Below are 6000 nucleotides of genomic sequence, written 5' to 3'. Positions count from 1 at the left end.
TGCTGTGTTCTATTGTTCTCATTGATTTCAATTAGTTCAGATGGGAAATCCCATTGATGAGGCTTTCAGAGGATGGAGTGAAGCAGAGGCACAGGAGCACAACATCTGCTGCACAAAATAATGAAAGTGAGGGATTCTTTAAAAACTGCATTTCTAGCTGGAGGAGGCTGTGCTGATGTGGCGGGATGGTTGGGATGGCTGGGGTGCAGCTGCCCTGGCTCGGCCTCAGGAGGGAGCTGCAGGGAGGAGAAGGAGGAGGAGGAGGGGGGCCCAGCTCTGGATTAAACCTCACTCCTTCTCCTTGAGGGCTTCAGATGAAGCAAGATGCCTTTGATACTGATATGTAAAATTCTTTCCACGCGTTGCAAAGCCAGTCCTATTTCTGTGGCTTGCTGTCCCTGGAAAAGGAGTGGCAGTGGAGCAACCAAAGCACTGGACACTGCAGAGGCACCAGTGGTTTGGAGGGTTGTGGTGATGTCCAACAGGCCAAGCTCTTAAAATAAACCATTGGGTCACTGTGTCATCGTGCTTGTAACCCAAGGGGGAAAAGAATTAACCATGGAAATCAGAAGAGCCAAATCTCAAAACCATCAGAAGAAAAAAGAAAGGCACCCAAACTTTCAGTACAGGAAATTGAGATGATTTATTGTTAAATTTTTGCTGCATAGTAATAATTTTTTGCTTTTATACTAATTTGTAGAAGAATTATTTTCTTCAATGTGAACGAGGTAAGGAGGGGAAGTTAGGGAAGCCTTTCATTCTCTATTTTAAATAGCAAGAAACTTGCAGCAAATGACTCCATGGTATTTTATCTGTAATGGAAAAGGAACAGATTTCTTTCATTGTCAGTCATTAATTTTAAAAAGTATTTTATCTTGGAGAGCAACGAACCTAGTAAAAATTGACACAAAGTTTTTTTGTATTTAAATGCCTTATTATCTTAAAGGGCACAATAATCTTACATCAGGAGACATTCGTGTATTTAACACCTCTTCCAGATCTGTGTCTAGCTGGTGCTTTTAATGACTTCTATTATTCTTGAAGAACATAACTGCTGGAGGAATCTATTCACAGACACAGGGAAAAAAAGTCTGCATTAATTTAACTTTATATTGGTTTAAGCTTAATAAACTGGCTTATTAAGGCCAACTGATAGACCATGTCTGAATAGAAGGGGTAAAATAATTACTGAAGAAGTATGGAAGCAAAGTACAATAATGGGATAAAGATGTCAAAACATCCCTCCTTAAAAGGGCTTCGGAAGTCAGAGAGTATTGAACAGAAAAGGAAAAATAGAAAGGAAAAATAGAAAAGGATTGGGAATTCAGGGATGAAGGGCCTTGAGTGAGAGGGTTGAGACCTTGTCTTGTAAGCAAAAGCATCCTCCAAAATTATTTGAAAGATTTAATTTGCCGGTGAGAGTACATTTTATGGGGTTCAGAAAAGATGCAAAAAATGCTAAATAAAATTTCCTGCTAATTTATACAACTAGATCTTGTATAAGATTTCATAAGTTTGGAAACTTATGAAATGCCAAGGAACATGTAGGTGATATTTTTTTTTAAACAAAATATTTAACTTTTTACTTCTTATACAAAAAATCTGAATTTGGAGTCAGGCACATTGTTGCTTTAGTCCTACCTCAATTTCTTGTAATTCAGCTGATGCAGGGTCTGTTTGACAGTTTTAAAAATCTTATAATAATTCTAATGCTGGACTTGCATTTGAAATTACCAGAATTCACTGAAACCAGGTCATTAATTTGAAACAATGAGAGGTGAAAAAGTCCTTGAAACTTCCTTTGCTGTGAATAGGAACCATGGGTTTCATGCCACCTGCCCCTCTCAGCCTACAAAGTGTTCATTCTCCAGGCTGGGGTAATTAGTAGTCAACTGTACCCATGGAAGGAAGTCCCCTGGAGCTGCACAGTTGTGTAATTCCTATGAAATATGGAGATTTGCTCTTGCTCCACCTCCTTTTTCTGAAGGAAGGAATGTCACAAACAGAATTTTCTATTATCATGTCCAAACTTTCAAGTTTTTCAGGCAACTGATTGTAGTTGGGGATGCCTGCTTTGCCCTGGTTTTCTTGGCTCAAGAAGCTCCTGAGGGTCACCATAATGTTTTTTAAAAGGACTAAACCTACATATCTGGAAACTGAAAATTTATTTAATTATAGATAAAGCTTTGGCCTTTTAAGGAAAAGTTTTAGACATGACAGTCAAAATGTAGGGGTTGCAGATTTGTGCTTCCAGCAGTATTTAGAATGTACTTGAAGGATGCTGAGTTTCTCTTGCATCTCAGGCATGGCAAAGATATGTGCTGCTTAGTTTGGTCATACTTTGAGGCTATTCATATGGAATTTGATGAATTAGATGTCAACACAAATATATTTTGTTTCCACTTTTTGTACACTGGTCATTGGCTACAATACTGAGTTTTGAATTAAAGCATAAAAATTAATGAAAAAAACTGTTGTTTTGTATGGTTCCCCCCCCCTGCCCCTTTGTTGCTGTTCACAGTTTGCAAGTTTTTAATTGTAAAAGATGCTGTAGATGAAATTTTTCTCCTTAGCATTGCTGTCCTATTTTCCCTGTGATATCCCCAGGGGATCTAACATGAGTTTAAGTAAGTCCATTTTTTCTCGACTGACAGAGCAAATGTTCAGATGCTTTAAAATTTAAAGACCAAAATGTAGGCATGGGTAAATCAGCTCAGAAGAGGTAGGAAATTCCCATTCAAGCCAAATAGTCTTCTTTTGGTTTGTTTGCTTGCTTAATTCTCCTCGGTTTTGTTTGCTTTTAATTTCCCAGAAGGATGTTGCATTTTGAGAGCTCGGCATTCCCAGTATCCTTCACTATATCTAAAACCTCCGTGTTTCATCAGGGACTTGCAACCAGAAGGGAGAATGATGTGTGAACTTTGCCAGTGAATGCACCTATGGGCACAGGTCCTCTTGCATGAAAATTATTTTCATGGCTGAATGTTCATTAATATTAATGAGGTAACATAGTTGCTCTGTATATATTAAAGAATATTCCCCTTTTCAAAGACATTACTTATTTGAAGAAGAGCTGCCATAGTAAAAAAGTTTGGTAGCTGCACAAAGCAGTTCGGGAAGTCCAAAAGTGAGTTACTGAAGATTTTTATATGCATTTTCTGTTCTTTGCAGTTTGAAATGGTTCATATGGAAAAAACTGTACTGGGGGTAATTGTGCCTATGAGTTGACAGCTTGAAGTAGTCTGAAATCCATATTCTTGTGTGGAGTAACTTGAGATTTGTTCTAAATGGCATTATTGATTGAAAGTTCGAGTTCTTTGAGGATAAAAAGAGTCCAAGATATTTTGAGGATGACATTTTGCCGTGGTCCTAACTTTGTTGCATCCACCAAGGATCGTGGTTCTCCCGTCTCCCAGTCCTTTCAGTGCCTGGGCAGAGATCGTAGCTGGGAAGGGGTGTGTGAGATCCAGGGCGTGCCGTGACAGCCTGCGGTGCTTTTGGGCTGCCCTGCCGAGCCGTGGCTGCACCTGGAAGCAGGTGCGGGACGGTTCCTGCGGGGAGCCGGCAGCAGCAGCAGGGGAGCAGCCGGAGCGTGCGGGACCCGCACATCCCTGCCCGCATCTCCAGCCGGGACCGCCCCCGGCTCCACAGCCGTGCCCCCAGGCCCTCCGCACGTTTGTGTTGAGCCCGGCGCCTTCCATTCCTAGGGAAACCGGCGTGTCGGGAGAAGTTTCTGAGGGAGCCGCTCACCCCCAGCAGCCGCAGCAGCAGCAGCGGAGCCTCCAACAGCCGCCCCGCGCCGGGATGCTCCCGCCCGGCTGAGCGCGCTTGGGCCAGTCAGCACGATTAAAAAAAAACCCAAGAAATGGAGTGTGCGGGCAGCGGCGCTGGCTGAGGGCCGGGCTGTGACAGTCCTCGGCGCCCCGCCGGCCGCGCAGGTACCCCCGGCCCGCGGCGCGGAGGGGGCACGGCCGGGGCGGGGACGCGGCCCTGGGCGGGAGCGGCCGCTGAGGGCGGCGGGCGCAGGGGGCGGCCCGGGCGGCGAGGCGGGCACTGCCAGGGCGAGCCGGGGGGCGGCTCCCCGGACCGGCCCCCGGGAAACGCGGCCCCAGCGAGCCCGGGAGAGCCGGAGGAGGCGGTGGCGGTAGCGGCGGCCGGTGCCGGGGGCATCGCGGCGCTGCCCGGTCCGAGGGACCGGCGCTGTGTCCCCCCTTGCAGGTGAACTGGGGCGTGAGGGGAGGGGCGGCGGCCGCGGGACCCCTGAAGGGCTCCCCTGAGCTCCGCGGCGGAGTTTCGGGGGCGCATCCCCAGCCCGCGGCTGAGGCGAGAGGTTCGGCTGCTCCTTCCAGGCAAGCGGCACCTCCTGCCCCGGCTGCCGAGTGGGGATGGGGCGGTGAAGGGATGGGCAGGTGAAGGTGAAGGTGAAGGGATGGGCAGGCGGCCGTGAGGGCACGGAGAGGTGGAGATGAGGGGATGGGGAGATGGAGATAGGGCGGTGAGAGGATGGGGCAGTGAGGGGATGGCGATGGGGCGGTGAGGGGATGGGGAGGTGGAGATGAAGGGATGGGGAGGGGGCGGTGAGGGGATGGGGAGGTGGAGATGAAGGGATGGGGAGGGGGCGCGGTGAGGGGAGGGGGCGCGGTGAGGGCCGGACGGGCCGGTGCAGGTGGACTCGGCGCTCACGGAGGGGCGGGCGGGAAGGCTGACGGGGGGCACAAGGGCGTCCCGGCTTCTTCGAACTGAGGGGAGAGGGCAGAGAATAAGGGAGGATGTGAGGAAGACCGAGCTCCCCTTATGCTGTTTGTAGGACCGCGAGCAGCAGGGTGAGGTAGGAGAGGGGAATATGAGCGTGGATAGCAGGAAAGTGCTTCCTAAGGGCTTCCCGCAGTAGTAAAAGCAGTGGGAAATTGAATCAGGCCTTGCTCTGTAACACAGGAGAAGTCACACAACCTCCCTGCAAGTGACTGAATGCACTGGTGAAAAGATTCTTCTCCTGAAAGTTTTTATATCCTTGCTTTTTTTCTATCTTCCCTTCCTCCTTGCTTTGGCTCTGTTTAAGTCCTCTCAGAATAACCTGCCTTGTTGAAGGGACTCTCTGTCAGGGGAGGAAAAAAAAAAAGTCTTTGAAAACAAACGCTATCTTTGTTTAAAGCTATTTGTGGATCAAGGTTGTGACTTAACTGTGAAAGAGAATGGCTCTCCCTTGCTTACATTAAAAACACAATAACACATTAAAACAATCTGAATCTGGGTAGGTAACTGGGCTGAAGTGCAATTCAGCAGAGTGAAACCTTAATGCAGGTTTTATAGTACCTCAACTCTCTGGTGAATCAATAAAGAATTAGTGGTGGGTCTTTTCTTTTTGTGTGTTATTTGAAGAAATTCTTCAGGTTAGAGGTTGTAATTGATAATATTTTTAATCTCTCCCACTTTCTTCCTGAGGCCTATAGCTATGATCTTTAAAGTCCTTTTCAATCCAGACAATTCTATAATTCTATGATGCACAGGTTTAGATGTAAGACAGCAAGAAAAGGGTGAAATATGGATCCACCCTTTCCAAGTTCCTGTGCTGTTTAAAAGTTGCAGCTGCACTCTGTGAGCTGGGGTACCTGCTGGTAAACATTTGGATTTGTTGCTGGATGCCACCACTTGTTCCCAGTCCCAAATTTGATGGCCCATATGATCTTACATCTAACAAGTATAAGCACTTACATATATCAGGTATTTGCAATAATTTTGTGCAGGCAGGTACAGAAACTCCAAACTACAAAGCACCTTTGGCATTTCTTCTCTAGCCACAGTGGTTAGTCTGGAAGAATTAAAGTTGCAAAAAGTAGGAGCTGAATTCAGGTAGGGAAGCCTGAACAAGTGCCAGAAGAAGTGTTACTCCTGCACACCTTTTCTAGGTGTGCTGCTGTAAACTAGAATTAATAGCCCATGAAAATACACCTGAAGGAGGGGTCCTGAAGCTTTAGGAAGTGTCTGTCAGAGGAAGGCTGG

The 6000-nt window shown here is 46.9% G+C and overlaps 1 protein-coding gene across 8 annotated transcripts in view; it reads left to right on the top strand.

The window, feature by feature from the left end:
- The first annotated feature begins 3540 nt into the window (after positions 1-3540).
- SHANK2 (SH3 and multiple ankyrin repeat domains 2) overlaps positions 3541-6000 on the top strand; it is a 281678-nt gene continuing 279218 nt past the window's right edge. For 5 of the 8 annotated variants that reach the window (XM_059848432.1, XM_059848437.1, XM_059848435.1 and 2 more), the window contains exon 1: positions 4057-4218. The gene's annotated coding sequence lies outside the window, so the exon portion shown is untranslated. Of the gene's footprint in view, positions 3939-4056; positions 4219-6000 lie in introns of those variants that run through there. The other 3 variants (XM_059848439.1, XM_059848436.1, XM_059848440.1) reach the window with 3 other exon arrangements.

Source organism: Haemorhous mexicanus, chromosome 6 (assembly GCF_027477595.1).
Source record: "Haemorhous mexicanus isolate bHaeMex1 chromosome 6, bHaeMex1.pri, whole genome shotgun sequence".
Classification (NCBI taxonomy): domain Eukaryota; kingdom Metazoa; phylum Chordata; class Aves; order Passeriformes; family Fringillidae; genus Haemorhous; species Haemorhous mexicanus.
Note: the sequence above shows the minus strand (reverse complement) of the source record. Positions and strands in the feature narration are given on the sequence as shown.